The sequence below is a fragment of the Girardinichthys multiradiatus genome, chromosome 8, assembly GCF_021462225.1.
Source record: "Girardinichthys multiradiatus isolate DD_20200921_A chromosome 8, DD_fGirMul_XY1, whole genome shotgun sequence".
NCBI lineage: Eukaryota > Metazoa > Chordata > Actinopteri > Cyprinodontiformes > Goodeidae > Girardinichthys > Girardinichthys multiradiatus.
Genome location: NC_061801.1, coordinates 4,069,773 through 4,087,176, shown reverse-complemented (window position 1 = coordinate 4,087,176; position 17,404 = coordinate 4,069,773). Strand labels below are relative to the sequence as shown.

The 17,404-nt window shown below is 40.6% G+C and overlaps 2 long non-coding RNA genes across 3 annotated transcripts; one reads left to right on the top strand and one right to left on the bottom strand.

Annotated features, from left to right (window-relative positions):
• Window positions 1–2,186: 2,186 nt before the first annotated feature.
• LOC124872933 lies at window positions 2,187–5,835 on the top strand. 2 transcript variants are annotated; one of them, XR_007039399.1, is made up of 5 exons: window positions 2,187–4,509; window positions 4,611–4,672; window positions 4,761–4,848; window positions 4,984–5,102; window positions 5,604–5,835. It is a non-coding gene; the product is annotated as an uncharacterized LOC124872933 (long non-coding RNA). The 2 variants fall into 2 exon arrangements; XR_007039398.1 differs by having other exon boundaries at window positions 2,193–4,672.
• A 74-nt stretch (window positions 5,836–5,909) lies between these two features.
• LOC124872042 lies at window positions 5,910–10,818 on the bottom strand. Its single transcript, XR_007039190.1, has 3 exons — window positions 10,712–10,818; window positions 10,488–10,635; window positions 5,910–6,060 (listed from the first exon to the last, which is right to left on the bottom strand). It is a non-coding gene; the product is annotated as an uncharacterized LOC124872042 (long non-coding RNA).
• Window positions 10,819–17,404: the final 6,586 nt, after the last annotated feature.

Sequence of the window (17,404 nt, the reverse complement as noted above, 5' to 3'; positions counted from 1 at the left end):
CATGGAACAAAGCTGTTATAATGGGGATGTTTTCAAAGCCTGCTGAGACTTGATCCGCTAATTTATATTCATTAGTTCATTCGTTTTATGATATGTCTACGCCTTCTCCTAGTTAAAGATGTGCTTTGGGCGTGTGTTGAAGGAAGATACTTAAGGTCTTTTCCTAACAAGAGGAGAGGTGCCTGCAACACACACACTCCAATAGTATTATTTTGGATCCTAGTCAGAAGGCGATGTCCTCCACAATAATAATAAAGTCTTGATCTTGCCCAAGGACCTATCACTGAGCCTGACACCGTGGAGTTGCACCAATCGCGAGGAAGTTCCCCAACATTCACCTGCGGGGTTTTGGAAGTGAAGTTAAAACAAGTGTATGTGCCATTTCTCCATAGAGGGGTAAAAGGGCCAGCCCTGGTTTTGTTGGCAATGGGTGGAGCGCTGCGTTTTGATACTTTATTGTCTGGATGACTGGAGCATGCTTGGAAAGGCAGTTCAAAGAACAATACGAAAATCAATGTAACAATGAAGAATGCTAAAACACCTATACCTACCATGACCCAACCCTTAAGGGGCCTGAGTCCTAGATTTTCACCTCCCATTCGTTTCGAAGGTACCTGCAAAGGAAGATGAGGATTAACAATATGGTGAAACACAAAATACTTTTTTATTATTATTTTTTTTTTAAAGTTCAGAGTGTTCCTCTCAGTTCTCGGTGGGAGAGCAGCTATGACCACCAGTGAAAGAGAGGAAAACTCAGTCACATCCGCCTCTTCTGTGTGATGTCCTGGTCTTGACTCACAGGTGTAGACTGACCTGGAGCTAAGTGGTGTCACCAGGGATTATTCTGCCCCCATTTGGTGGGACAACTGATCTGACGGTGCACCTAAGGTGTAGACTAACCTTTAGGTGTAAATGCACGCTTTCTCACCCTAGGGGATTATTCTGCCCCTTGAATTGGGTGAGAAAGATCTTCTGGTGTGCTGGTGTTGTCCCTCAGGTTCAGCTGGACCTCTGGCAGCGATCTCTGTGGTGCCTCTCCTGCTGCACACTGGCTCCAAAGATACCACGTGTCTCCTTTGCCCTTGACCCTCACCGCATGTAAGGTTCTTTCTGTGACCTGGAATGGACCCGTCCACCTGGGCTCTGACCACTTCCTTTTGATCACCTTCAGCAGGATCCACTCAGCTTCGGACGTGGTTGGCTGAGGTCCCTCGGTTGTTTTCTCTGGAACCTGTTTTGAGAACTCTGTAACCAAACTTAAGTTGGTGACTGAGGTGTCCTGCCAGTCCCCAGCTGCCAGAGAGCGCTTTACCACTCCTCTCAATTCCTTAGCTTGATACTCAGGATGCAAAGAAAAAGAATCATGAGGAACAGCTTCATCTGACAGTAAATACCATTCTGCTTGGTCATGTGTTAAATCAACTGTTGCAGCCACACCCTCAAGAGCCACATAAACATTTTTGGATGAAATAAACCATGTTCTACCTTCTACTGTTTTATTAAACAAATCTGGTACCATTCAGTGTGACAATGGTCGTAGAACAGAGTGACATGGGGCGGGTCAGGCAGAGAGGTGCAGGGGCAGAGACTTTGAATCCAGGGTTTCCACAGCTGATACACCGAGAAGATTCTGCTTGGAGGTTCGGTCAACAGTGTCCAGTAGATGTCAGCATATGCCTCTGCAACTGGCTGTAAAAATATTGTCCATGCTGAAGCATTTGTCCACATGCCAAAGAGGAACCATCTGGAAACGTTATCGTTAACCCATCAGTACCACACAACACTGATGCTCGCAGCTTCACTAATAAGTCTCTGCCCAGCAAATTAGCAGGTGTGCTGGGTGAACACACAAAAGGGTGAGTTATTCTCTGAGTCCCAATCTGAACAGGAAGAATTTGTGCAGCCCCTGAGAAGCCCATCACAGAAACAGTCTTGGTAGAGAGCAGTGGTTTAGGAGGTTGCTGTGTTATGGTGGAATAAGTAGCTCCAGTGTCCACTCAAAAATTCAGACAGTTCTCTCCCACCTTTGCAGGCAATGTGGGATCTGCTGTGCCCACGCTGCACAGTTGTAGCACACATCTCCCAGTGCCCCGCTGGCTCCACCCCTTCCTCTGGGTGCTCCACACCATCCACCGCGACCAACTGACCACCAACATGCCATCCGCCTCCACGACCGGGGACACTGTATCTGTAATTATTAAACTGGATAGGGTGCAAGAGGGAGTAACCCCCTCCTTGCCACTGATCAGTCATAGACATAGGGGTGTGTGCTGCTGGAGGAACAGGTTGAGCTGCAGCTAACATTACATTTTCATTTATATCAAATCTGTATTATACGATTGAACTGACTTTGTTAAGTGCCTTGACATGGTATGTGTTGTGAATTGGCACTATATAAATAAAACTGAACTGAATTCAATTGGTTATATGAAATTCTTCAAAAAGTAGTTGCTTATCAATTGTTTAAGCATTTACACAGTAATGACTTGTTTGAAGAGTTTCAGTAAGGTTTGAGAGCTTATTATATTACCAAAACAGCACAGGTAAAAATCACTAATGATATTCTCATGGCCTCAGATAATGGACCTGTGTATGGACCAATCCTGTTGGATCTCAATAAGTTGGTTAGAAAACAGGCATGTTTTGAATGCATAATGTTTGACCAGGATATGTCATTTAGATACCATATTAAACAGGTCTCTAGAAGTTCCTTCTTTCACTTCAGGAATATTGCCTATATTAGAAATATCCTGTATAAGAGTGATGCAGAAAAACTATCCTATGCATTTTTTTCTTGAAGGACTACTGTAATTTTTTACTTTCAAGAAGTCCTAAAATTGCACTTAAAAGCCTTTAGCTTGCCCAAAACACAGCAGAGAGAGTTCTGATGAAAAAAAAAAAGAAGAAATATAAATAAACTTAATTACAGAATTACTGGAGGAAACAATCATGTATGTCTTAAGGAGCGTGCCAGCGTACAATGATGTGGTCATGTTATGCAGAAAAGACTGTCCCATGCACATTTTCACACTGCAGCAGGTTGAAAAGAGCTTGTGCATCTGAATTAGCTGCATTTCTTTTGTGTAATGATGGTGGTCATTTGCTACTGCAAACGAATGTCATAAGTACAGTTTCGCACTGCAGCATGCTAAAAAGAGCTTGTACATCTGAATTACCTACATTTCTTTTGTGCAATGATAGTGGTCATTTGCTACTGAAAAAACTGCCATTCGTACATCGTACATTGAAAAGGAGATGTGCATTTTAATTAGCTAGTTGTTGTGCAAGAAATGTGCTCATTTGATACTGAAAAGTACGTGGTAATTTTTTTAACTTACCACAGGACAGGATATGTTTGCCTCATCATCATAATCTTGCTCCAAATCTGAACTGCTGGTGTCAAGGAAAAGATGAATGCTCTGGTCATCTTCTGTTACAACTGGAAAGTGTGCAATGCAGAGGAACTATTAAAAGGTAGCCCTGCACTAACATCGTCAGTAAAAAAAAACTATATTTGTATTCATAGAAGCAATTAAATGCTGATGTAGCCACAAAATTTGCTCAACTGCTAAGGTAAGTCTATAAGAAGGTAATTATACCTTACACAAGTAAAATTCAGTAAAACAAAAAACACACACACATAGTTAGACATGTGTGCACAAATATGTATATTATATAAAAATGTCTGTCTTACTGTTGTCAGTCAGTGGGTCTGTTTCCTCTAATTCGTCCTCTGATTCGTCTATCACGTCTTCAAATTCTCTTTCTAACTCCTTGGGATGCATTATTTCGCTTTCTGCACCTTCTCCAACCTTAAGAATCATAGGGTAATTTGATGACAACACGTCTTGCGCATCTTCTGATCCTGTCTTTTTGACATCATGTTCTACAGGACCGTTCCTTAGATACCGTCTCTTATGGTACATATAATGTCCATAAGACAGTTCGTTATTGCAGTGTTCACAAATGCCCCGAGGTCTTTGCTTCTTAGTTGACTTAGGAACTTCAATCTTCTCTTCTCTTATTGCAACTTGTGTGTGTGTTTAATTTTACCTTCACCTATCCTCCGTGAGACCTTTTCCGTGTGGCAAAATGTCACCTGTGATTGGACAAAAGCGTAAACATTCAAGGCCATGGTGACGCAAAAGAACTCACGAGAGGAGAAGATATAAATACAGACAGTCTCCTTCCATCTACGTATTTCCTTTTGTGTCCGCGTCGTTTATAGATAAGATAGCTGGACGTTGTTTGCAGTTAACCCCTGAAACTCTTCGGATAAATGTGCCTCCAGCTTCAGCCAGTCCCGCCATTGACGAAAAGACACTGATTACTGGGATGAATGGGTTGTCTCGTCAGATGACTCAGTTTTCTTCCGAGGTCAACCAGCAGTTAGCGCGGATCCGCGACAATTTGGCGACTTGTAATGAGAGACTGAGTCATTTAGAGTCCCAGGCCTCGTGTTCTGAAGAGCTGCAGAGGTAAAGGCAACAAAACAACCCCGAACTTTTGGTAAGACTTGATCATTTCTAAACCGAAAACGCAAAGAGTCACAGTGAGATTACAATAAATTCACCAAGCAACATTCTATTTTTTTCCACCTTTTCTCATAGGAAGCTGACTGCCGCCTGCACACTTCTAATTCGAATTTCAGCTGCTACAACCTATGACAAGGGTAAGAATAACAAACTGCACGAATGTATGCGTTGGCAGGGGCTCTATTTTATTTTCAGTCTTATTTAATTACGTGTTTGTTTTCACAGCCTTACAACACGGGGGTCACATCTGCGTTGGCCAGGGCTCTGAAGTCAAGTCCAGAGTTACATGGTGTGGATTATGTTTCCATTGTGTGTAAGTATCACTGTGGTGTGTGTGTGTGTGTGTGTGTGTGTGTGTGTGTGTATGTATGTCTATTTGTTTTGTTGTTTTTTGCTTGAATATAGTAATTTGTCTCGCTATATATTGACAACGTAAAATGTTTACCAGCTAGATGTAAGACGCACTACGAAATGGTGCACCGGAATGTCCGGTACAGCCAGCCAGATCATGCAGAGAAGGCGGCAGCCATTAAGAAGTCTGCTCGGTGCCGATCAAGAAGGAAGCGGGTAAGATTACTTGAATGTTATTTCTGTCATAAAAAAAAATGGATGCGTCATTGCATAACAAGGTTCGATTACATAGTTCCCATGTCGACACACATCATGTACTCTATGGAGGCTATCTCAAGGTATTTCTAAAGAAAGCAATGTTTATTATACTATTACAACTACTTATTATTACTATTACATTTTTATGTATTTGTAATGCACCTTTTCTGTTTAACCTTTATTTATACAGGTGATCTCAATTTTTAAACTCGATAACAATAAAAGTAATTCAATTGTCCCAATTAAATAAACTAATAAAGTATGAACTAAAACTTACATCTTTATAATTACATTATAACTTCTTAAGAATTACGAAATGGCATTGGAACATTTATTTACCCACTGCTCTGGCACAACCTCAAACTGTCATGATTTGTGGGTGTTTTGGGGTTTTTATTATTATTTCTAGATAGGTTTTGAATCATGCTTCTGTTTATTATTTTCCTGGTCATGCTTTAGTTTTTGTCAGCATTGATCTCATGTTGGATGAGGAAGATGCGAGCTTCGAGGGGGCATCTGGTTGGATTGTGCGGCCTCCAAGTTTCCACAGCCAGGAGCTAAGTGACCTCTGTTTGAAGTTACAGAGGAGACTGGAGGTGGATCCAAAGTACAGTCTGACTCATCACAGGCGTCTGCACATTGGGGAGCTTTCTGCAAGAATGTCACCTTCACATGGTCCAGAACTGGCCAAGTTTTTTTTAACTCTTCTGTTTAATTTAATGTTTTTTTTAAATAAAAAAAAGTGAGTCAAACGTGTGCCTTATTTCCTTTATTCAGGTATAAATCAGTGTATCTATATTCAGGGCTTCAAGTACCCCTGCCCTCCATGTAGGTGTCTCTGTTTCAGCATACAAATGATTGCAGTGCTGCAGAAGCCCCATTCATAGTAGACAGATGTGTGGCAGCAAGGGGATACCTAAAAATAAGCAGGATAGGGGTACGTGAGGAGCAGGATTGAAAACCAATTGGTTAGATCATTAGCCCAACAGTTTTCATCATCTGAGGCTTGGGCAATAACATCGTCGGAAATAACCAGATGATTCTGATTAGGAGGAAACAGGTTTTCATCTTCAAAAGAATGAGGCAGTCATTCTACAAATTTTATATTTTTTATTCATCTTCTGCAATTCAGCATACATGGGCTGAAAAGATGTGTAAATCAATACAATATTTTCTGGAACAACATCCATGACATGGTTACAATTTTACAAAACACTTTTTACAAAAAAGGTTTTCCCGCAACCGCTGGGTCCTACAATCATACACGAGAAAGGCGCTCTAAATCTAGGATCAAAATCAATCTCCTGTAAATCGGCGGAATGCAACATTTTTTTTAATTTTTATCTTTCTTCCTCTTCTTATACTCTAATAACCAAAAGGCAGAGTTGTCCCGTCAGAAAAATGGCGTCTCTTGTCATATACCAACCGAAACCTTTCAACAAATGCAGCATTTCTCAAGCGGAATCTCTTTTTATCCCTCCTGATGTTGTGCTGTGGAATTTCGATGACACCCTCACTGGATCCTGCTAAGTAGCCCTCAACCAGCCCTTTGATGCTGTCAAAATTGACCCTCTCACTGCATTCATGCGTCTGAATGATAATTTAGCATGTCTCACTAGCTTTCTTTGGTTTTTGGTTTGGTATGCATAACTCTTGGGTCCTGTTGATGCAAACTCCAAAATGCTGTCTCCCCCTAGCTCGCCTGTATGATCCCCCAGATAATTTACCAATTCCAAAGGAGTTTCACCACTTTTCGTCACAAAAATGAGGCTATCTGTCTCAGTTAAATGTGTCTGTTCTGTAACTTCTCCATGCTGCTGAGAGGTTTTAAACGTGCATAAGTGGTGGTGAATGCTGCAATAAACACATTGTTCACCTTGCTTGGGGAGAGATGACACATTTGCTGTAGTTCCACTACACTACACACATTTCAGGGTTGAAGGAATGGAATTAGTTAACCCTGTATTTGCTTGAGAACATGAAGCTGAAAAACTCATCAGGGTTAGTGATGACTGTGGTCTGAGACAGATCACTTCGCTCCGCAAACTTTCCCTAAAAGCTGTTTAAACACAGTTTTCCTACTTGTTTTTTGGCAGGGTTCACCTCAATTTTGCCTGCATCTAATTGGAGACCCTGGTGGAGATTGTAGCCTGTTACATACTCTGACCTGCTCTCCTCATCCACCGCTTCAGAAGGGTAGCCTGAAGCCTCCTGCTTACCCTTTAAAAAGCAGTGAATGTAACCTTTAAAGATTGTTCTACTGCTCCTCTTTCAAAATGCCAAACTTCTGTGATTTTAGCAAGGTGATAACCACATTGTAGCACTTTACAAAACTCTACATTCACCCACACACCCGTCAGAGCTCTGTCCTCACAATTATTGCCTGCAGGGACCTGACTGGTTATTTATTTCAGCATATGTGCGGCAGATAGTAAACACAAGTTTACCTCGGGATGTTCTGTAAGGCAAAACGGGGAAAAAGAGACTTTGTGGAGGGTAGACCACAGCTTTGATGATGCCAAAGTAGCTGCTGGGATCATCAAAATCTTTGTAAATGATGGTGGGGTGCCCGAGGGGAAAGACGCAGTTAGCATTTACATATGGGTACAGAGATGTGTAATCCACATAATGTATAGTTTCACCCGGCCCCGCTGTGTGCCTCAACCTCATAGGGCAGGTGCGACCACCGTACAGAGCATCTCGGGGGGGGATAGCGGTTCGGGTGCATTAACTTTCTCAAGAAAGCTGATCACCCCCGGGTGGGATATTTTCATTTCAGTCCACTCATGCTTCCAAATAACCTCAATACGAAGGCCGTACAAAATTTGGAGTACCTAGCTTCTCTGAACAGTGGCTGCGTAAAACTGTTAAAATGCTGCCCCTCTCAAAGAACATATCTCATGAGGTGAATAACACAATTTACAGCCGTGGAAAAATCAGCTGTAAAATTCGAATGCAACCTTTCCACCGTTAATCTCCGCAAACCCATCCACAGAATTTGGACCGATTTGCTTTTCCCCCTTGTCTAACGCATGTTCGATGTCTATTTTTCTGCTTTCTGAAATCCAGCCGAGCCATTGAATGGACGTGCTGAAAAACGTCTTACTACTACACCTGTAGTCTAGAGGTGAGGGGATGGCCAAGGTCTTAGGAGGAAGGAAATTGGTTACAAAACCTTCATGCAGGCTGATGCATTTAAGTGGATCCACACTTGTCTCCTTAAAGAACTCATCCCTGAATTTAACACAACCTTGATAAAGAATGTCCACATCATTTTTACAATGATGAAGAGCTTCTTTCTCAAAGTCAAAGATCCCTATGCTCGCTTCTCTGTACCAGCTGTTAAACACCTCATGTTCTTAAAGACTCATGCATTCGACAGCATAGCAGGATGGAAGAGGAAAGGATCCCACATACTTGAACGTTGTTCAAAGGAGAATAGGTGGGGGAAAAAACCTTTGGTCTGATCACTGAAACTTAATGCTTTCGGCATCACACTCAGCTTCATACACATAGGCTATCAATGAATTTTAACCTGTAATCAGGGTCGGTTAAACAGAGAACTTTACTTCCTTGCATGATGAGATGGGGTTTAATGCCTAACTGCAGCATAACTGTGAGCATCAGGTAGCTATCATACCCACGTGCATTATGAGCTATTAAGGTGTAGCCCCTATACATCGGTCTCCTGAAATGGAGAAGAAATTTTTGGGTGCAATTTAATCCATAAGCATGCCATTCCTTCAACGTTTTAACACAGACTAGATAGGGGATGTGCACACCGTTCTCATCGATGAAGCATTCAAAATCATAAAAAATCAGTTTATCATCAAGCTGTTTACAGGGTTTGCAGGGTTGAATGTAGCACTGATGTTCATCGCATGTCCCATCTAAACCAGGAGGTATATTCTCACCGCAAATATGGCAATTTACACGATACACGTGTGGTTTTTCTTGTTTGCTATTGGAATAACGTATATCCTTTTGCACACCTGGCACAGTTTTACCAACTCACAGTCACTCATAGGCCTGTCAGCAATAGGTCTGTTGCGGGGTTCCGTGTATCTGCTGAAACATGAAGACAGATTCTGTGACAGCCTGCACAGGCGACAGGTTCGTTAATTCCCCACATACACTGGTATGAGTAACAAACTGGGCAATAGCCTTTACAGTGGTGTGCGTCTGGCTTTTCATAGCTGCTGTAACAATATGCACAAATGTATCTTGACGCTATAAAACCCTTGAGATTTTTTATCCCATAGTAGTGACCTTGAAAGAACAGCAGAAAGAGAGGGTTTGATCAATCAGGGAAACTGGTCTCAAATTTACACAGAACTGTAGAGCCTGTAACAGTTTTGTGAAACACTACAATTTTTCTCTTTAGAATGTTTTCAAATTTACCAATATCGCTGAAAGTTACTGCTGTCTGATCATCTAAACCACCCCTGTGTTGCCACATTCTGCCCAGCTCTAAAGCCTGATTATCAGTAAGGCTAGGGTCAGAGACGTGTGTAAGACTGATGGCAAAGCATAACTGATTACTCGTATTATCTACAATTTACAGGTGACGCTTTTTCTTATTAATCAGTTCACAGTCTAACGTTCCTTTAACTCTCCTGCGGGGTCATTAACTACCTGTAGAACAAATTCCAGGTTATTATCTGCAGGCATTTCAGCATTGGACTGTACTAATTCATCTAAAAAATCCTCAAAAGCAGGCAGAATCATATTTCCATCATCGGTAACAGTAAACATGATGTTACGACTGAGATTTTCCCCGACTAGTTCTAGCTGTACAACATCGTTACGTCTGGTTAAAGATCTTGCAGTGTCAGCTAATTCAGTGAGAATAAACATGATGTTTATATAGAATGCTGCAAGATTATGGACGTTACCTGGGCAGGGAGGTGGGATGGCGAAAGGTCTCCTTATTTCAATGTTATTAAAACATTCACGTTGAATCTGATCAGGGTTGACTGCAATCTCCGGATTGAAATTACCGCCATTCTGCCCTGTATGATTAGCGGCGTGTGACGTTGAAGGAATCTGTAAGGTACCTGATTCATTTTGATGGATCCCGGGTGGAGACGGTGCTCTATTTAAATCTTCAGCTGCCTGCTCTTAAAAGTAAAAAGTCCCCGTGCACATTTTCACTGTTGTTAACAGGAGATGCATCTTCATTTAACCCGATGTAATCCGCTACTTTTGCATTAACGGGAATTTCACTGAGCTGAGCGACACCATTCCTTATTTCATTCAGCGCAAGTCTGATTTTATTATCCATATTTACATATTTACGTATAAGAAGAAGGAGAATAAAACGCAAGGATCAGTTTAAATTACCTTGACAGCACAGTGTTTCAGTAACAGTGTCGGGCATGCAGCCAAAAAGCGTTAAGGCTACGATGGTCATGTAAGGATAGAGAAACTCTCTGTCTGCGCTGTTGCTGTCCGGGTCTGGATGGAATCTGCTCTACCATCAACGCTGCCTCTGGAAAGGTAAAGAAAAAAAGAAATGATTGAAATATACAAATTAATTCAGTTGGTAAAATAATAATTAAACGTACCATTCATTAAATCTCTAACAAGCTTCGCCCTGGTATACAGAGCAGAGAGTCGCCGCCTTTTCCTCACTGTAAGATATTTTGTGAAACATTGTAACCTTACAATGCGGGTTTTCGAAAAAAAAAAAATGTCTGGTTTCTGTGGAGATTTGGATAGAACAGAATTTGGAAATACTATAACTGTCACTTACTCCGTACACAGGGTATTTTAACAGTTCCGGGCGGTTTCAACTCTTCCTGCACTGAACTGGTACAGTCCTGCAGAATGTTATCCAGGCTTGGGTTCTGGATTAAATAATTCAATATATCGGTAAAATATTTATTCAAGTCTGCAATATCACATACACCCGTGAAAACATATGCATAGAAAAATATATTTTTTAACTTACTCTCCTCTTCCGGAGCTGTTAATTTTTCCGGCGCACGATCAGGGGATAATACAGACTGTGGTGCATGAATTACTCACCATCTCGTCCGTAGATATGTTCAGTTGGGATCGGATTGTCTTTTTTGAAGACAAGTTTCCGTCTCAACTTCGATTTTTTTTGGGGGCAGACGGTTGCAACCGCTGACCCCTCCAACGGGATCATTCAGGAATACGCCTTTCGTTAAATCTGTGAGTAGAATTTATTTCAGTTATTTTTTAAATCACAAAATAGCATTCACCAGTTGACTAAACCAGATGTTGTTGCAGTTAATAATTACCGTAGTCGGACTGTGTTAAAATGATACCATCCAGCTCGTCACATGTGGGTTCTAAAGAATATAAATTAAACATCATCATTATTATTATCAAGGACCATTCACACGCACTTAAGGAATTCTTAAAGATGAATACTTACTGTTAAAGATTGCGTTGTATTTCTCAATAGAAGCAGAATGGCAGACTTCACCACCTTCTTTGTTTCCCCTTCGTCACACCCGAGACACCTCAGCAAACCCGCAGATGTCTGCCTTAATTCAATAAACAGTAAAATGTCTGAGGTCTGATTACCTATTCAATCAGTTGTTTCTTGTGGATTGCCTGAGACAATGCTTGAACCTTTGGGCCAGGAAGGAAGACGGTCGTTTTACTTACTTTATGACTACAGTCAGTGTGAAGACTTTGAAGCTCCCGACACCTGAGCAAAACCGCAGACGTCTGCCTTAATTCAATACACTGTGACATGAATGAGAACTTTTTAACTTTTTTTTCATTTCATTTGTTTCACTGTTTTAGATCATCTCTACAAGTTGCTGGTGCAGATTTGATTACTCAAACATTTGAGCAGATGAAGAAAGGTTCTGTATCTACTTTATTGTCTTCCTTGTTTTTTTTAGATGTAAAAACATCTAAAACCATGCAATTAAATAACCCTGCATTAAAACAAAATGAATTTACAATTCTGTCAGATTCTCTTTTTGTCAAAATTTAATTTGACGTGTCTACATTAAGTTGAGTGTACCTTTAAAGTGGAGAAACTGCATGTTTTTTTAGATGTAAAAACATTTAAAACATACAATTAAATAATAACAGCCTTAAACACACCCCTCTGTTTTAATTGGTTGATTCTAGATTCGCTCCCCCTAATGACAACATCCAATCATTGTGCAGGGTTACGTCCCTTCTGGTTACCCCCCATTTCGGTTATGCCCACCTGTCAAAATGTTCATACCTCGTTTGATTGAAGGGTGTGCTATAGTCTCTGATTTAATTGGTGAATTGATCTATGGATTTAATCTGTGGATTGGTTGATTAATTGATTGATGACTCAATATTCTTGACACTCCGGGAAACTTGCATACAAAGTTAAACAAATTATGTCCCCACCTGTTTTCACAGGCATGCCTCACGGTAAACAGTAGTATTGATGTTGATTGAGAGTAATCAGGAAACTTCTCAGAGTGGTTGAATAAGATAGAGAATTCGGCTTAAAGAGGATCGGAGATCGGTTGGAACTCAGACGTAGCAAAAAATAGTCTCCACCTGTTTTTACAGGCTTGCTTCATGGTAAACAGTAGTATTGTGAATGATGATTAATGTTTTTACATTGTTGTGCCATACTGTGTGAAAGAGATTGGTGGATTGAGGAAGTCTGGAAACCTAGTGGTGATAACAAGGACTGCACGCTGAATCGATCCTCCGGTGGAGTGAATGTGTTCTGGTGTCTTGGAAGCCGATTAGAGCGCTTTCAATTGGACCGGGAGCTTGGAGCATAGCGTGTCATACATCCCGGTCGGCCAGAACTGAGTGTTGTGAATAAAAAGCAAGAAACTGAGAGTAAGTATGAATGAGAGTAATAGGCCTTATCCACCAGCGGCCTTGGGGGCACTGCTGGAAAACGGCAAACAACAAATCATAAATCCAGCTAAAACCACAAAACAACAATTGGACTCTTGACAGCTGGTGCAAATACATGCAGGTTGTGGGAATGTTTTGGAAATTCATGGAGATTTTATAGGTAGATAATTTTCTCCCTCTCTGTCATATAGCAGCTTTGGCACCGCGATTCAATAACAACAGGCGAAGAAAATAGTTTTATAACTCGGTGTGCACCTCCCCTGCTTTCTGTTAAAAACTCACAAAACAAACCTAGTCTACTCAAGCATAGTGTCAGACTAGATTGAAAATTAAAGAACAGAGAGGACAGCAAGAGCAGCCTTTAACTAACATAGCCATAATGCTGAGGCCAGTTGAAAAGCACATGGCAGAACTTTCAGCTTAACTGAAAACGTAAAACAAAAAGGGGGCAAACCGCCACCCATCCCAGTTCAGAACACCAAGGTAGCTCCAAATTACTCACGAGGAGGAATCTAAAACTCAGGCCAGTGGCTAAAACCAATCAAAACTCCCACAAGGAGAAACATGTGTTTAAAATCATTCTATGGTGTTATTCTACCAGCGACACTATAATAACATGCAGAAGATTCATTTTACAGGGAAATAATTCCATATTTGACCCAGATTGTGTGCATGTTTGATTTTTCCTCTTTTGAGAGAAGTTAAATTCTCTCCTCAGCTCTGTGAAATGACTACAGCATTAAACTTGACACAGACATGCAGCTGCCTGAAAACAAAGATAAAACTTCTGCACACAGCAGAAACCAGTCTCTGCTGAGAGCTCTGATAAAGATTGTAACTCTACCCTGCATTTGACAAACTCAAGGCCCGCGGGCCAAAACCAGCCCACCAGAAGTTTATGTGACACTCTAGACGTAGAACCTTTGATACAGCGATTGTGTGCTTGAATGTTATTTTGTCAATCAATAAGCAGTTTTGTCTGTATTCTGCAACGTTGGATCAGGGTGGGAATATGTTTAACATTATTTGGCGTCAGGAGGTGCATTGCATGTCGAATGCAGAGACAGCTACTCATTCACAATACATTCTGCCATAATTTGCCTTTTGAAAATGTTTTGGATCTTGATGTGGCCCAAGGTGAAAATGAGTGTGTCTCTATTGCTCTTTATGTTGACAAAAAGAATAGTTTTATAAAAATGCTTTTTTCCTTTTCTCTCTCAACAGGGGGATGTAGGAAAACAGCAGACGTCACTGTGCTGGTTCAAAGCAACAGGTCCCATTTCTCAAAATACATAAATTGAAGGATAATTTGAAAAATGCCCCAACTTATTTTGTGCAACCGTGTGAAATCTGCAAACAGTTTAATCCACAGGTTTCATTAAAAGCAGGACTGGGCAGCGTTCCAGTCCACAGTGCTCCATGGAAGCAAAAAAATGATTGCTTTCACTAACATGGGAACACAAAACTGAAGGAAAATGTTCCTTCTAAAAAGGGAAAGACTAGGAAATCACACCATGGGAGAGCCTGAAATCATGAGATCTGATGATGGCACTCATTTTCTCCAATAAAGATCCAGGGGAAGTTGAAAGATGAATGGGAGTAAAACGTAAATTGGTGCCGGTTTTCAAACCACCATCTAATGGGTTAGTATGGAGACCTAACAGAACTATGTATACAAAAAGAAAAAGTGGCTAAAGTCTGCAGACACACAAATTAACCTGGATTGAAGCTCTAACTAGGTTTATTTAATCTGAGATCCTCTCCAAAAGCAACAGTATGTGTCAGTCTACATATGATACTAACAACATGAGATACTAACAACTTCACCTACTGGTATAATATAAAGGTCTGAGTGAATATGTGAAACAAACTGAGTAATACAATGATGATGTTTTTCAACAGGTGATGCTCATCCAGGAGGAAGACAGTGGGATACAATGTTCCTAGGAAATGCAGCTCATTTATTAACAATATTTTTTTTTTTCCATATAAGTGGAAGTCAGAAATAACAACACACTGTGTGGAAGTTTTGCTGACTAATCATAGGCTGGATCTATGAAACATTATGTGCAAAGACCAAATGGCCCAAGACCAAAAGACCAAGGTTCTGGCTGACTTATGAACCTCACTGACCTAACAATGATACCCTGACACTTCTCCAGACTAGACAGACCCAACAGACAACACCTTCAAGGTGGACCCCACTAACACCACCTTATTGATCCTTGGTGGATAAAAAAGAATTGAAGCATTCAAAATAGACCTAGTGGAGACAAAAGGGGTTATGAGAAACTAATGTGCATTTTAAGAATATTAAAGAAAAATAATATTGAAATTTTTGCAAATGAAATTGCTCTAATAGAGAAGTAAGTAACTAAGTAAGTAAGTAAGTAAAATTTATTTGTATAGCACATTTCAGCAAAGTGCTTTACATTATAAAAACACAAAATCCTAAAAACCATCAACCAGACATTCATGACAGTCATGGGGGAAAAGTTGTCAGTGTGTGAATGTGTTTGAATGGGAATGACTGATTTCATTATAGAGCGTCTTTGAGGGACCTTAAAAGCGCTAATAAAGGTCTGATGTTCTGATGATCATTGCCAACTTCTATCTCAATAAAGAGATCCAGAATTTTTCCAAAATCAAATAAAGATTGTAAAGGTTCTACCTGTATTGAAATACTGATAAACATAAGAAAGCTCATAGACCTGTCTTCAATTTTTCACAATCCTTTCACAAACAGAGTAATCAAACTTTTATGTGGCCAATGTCTGTCCATTTTGTCTGTCTGTTTTTGTGAAATGTATGTCTTTCATGTTATGTAAAAAATAGGGTATATGTGCACAATAATAATTAAAGACTACAAGAGCAGGTCTGATCCTCAACAGTACCATAATATCAGATCAGTTCTTCATGGTAAAACAAAAAGGATTTTAAAAGATGTTTGGACTTTTTCCAGTCAGGTTCAGAATGATCAAATTAGACTCAAATTTAACCCTATCTATCATGACACCATACAGATTTAATTAACATCTTGGATGGCACATATTATGTATGGAAACAAATGGAAAAAAAAAGGTATAATTGGTAGCACAATGGAAAAATGCAATTATTACTGAAATTATTGGAAGCTGTGCTGTTACCAGCTAAATTAGTTGAGTGTACATGTGAAGGGATTACTAGATACCCTGAATGAAAGCCAATATTACCTAAATCAATGTTCCACTGGGCTGCAAATGTGAGCCATGGGCAGAGCCATGTCTCAAAAGGGGGGATGATTGGCCAAGTGAACAAACAATTCACTACATATGGATTTAATACTTACTAAAAACTTAAAAAATTTTTTGGGTGCATCTTGTTTGATATGTCTGAAACATTACCTCCAATGTAATCTTTCCTTGCAAAGGACCAGATGCTATAACGGTGGCAAAAGGGGCTATGTACATTTGGAATTCCAAGAAGGATTTATAGTGATAGTGGAACACATTTTGTTAACAAGGTCATACAAGAACTTGGTAAATGTTTTAAGATTGACCTGAAAACACATTGTAGCTACCATCCCCAGAGTGCCGGGTTGATGACAAATGGGACAGTTGAAAGTAAGCATAGAAAGACAATGGAAGAAACAAAATGAAATTGGGTTGAATGTTTAGACATAGTAAAACTTAATATGAGGATAACCCCATCAGCTCAGAGTGGTGATGTGAAAGAAGGTGATTGGGTGCGGATTAAGACCATTAAGAAGAAAACGTGCTCTGATCCAAAGTGGGAGGATTAATTCCAAGTGTTATTGACAACTCCTACTGCTGTGAAAATCCAAAGCTCACTGTAAAGAGGTGAGCCTGTCAGTCTTTCCACCCACAGGCTAGGAGGTGATATATAGAGGTTGGACAATGAAACTGAAACACCTGGTTTTAGACCACAATAATTTATTAGTATGGTGTAGGGCCTCCTTTTGCGGCCAATGCAGCGTCAATTTGTCTTGGGAATGACATATACAAGTCCTGCACAGTGGTCAGAGGGATTCTAAGCCATTCTTCTTTGCAGGATAGTGGCCAGGTCACTACGTGATACTGGTGGAGGAAAATGTTTCCGGACTCGCTCCTCCAAAACACTTCACTTTTACGTTCATCAAACCAATCTTTCACCATTCTTGCTGTGTTTATTGGTGCATTGTCATCCTGATACATGGCAACGCCTTCAGGATGCAATGTTTGAACCATTGGATGCACATGGTCCTCAGGAATGGTTTGGTAGTCCTTGGCAGTGACGCGCCCATCTAGCACAAGTATTGGGTCAAGGGAATGCCATGATATGGCAGCCCAAACCATCACTGATCCAGCCCCATGCTTCACTCTGGGCATGCAACAGTCTGGGTGGTACGCTTCTTTGGGGCTTCTCCACACCGTAAC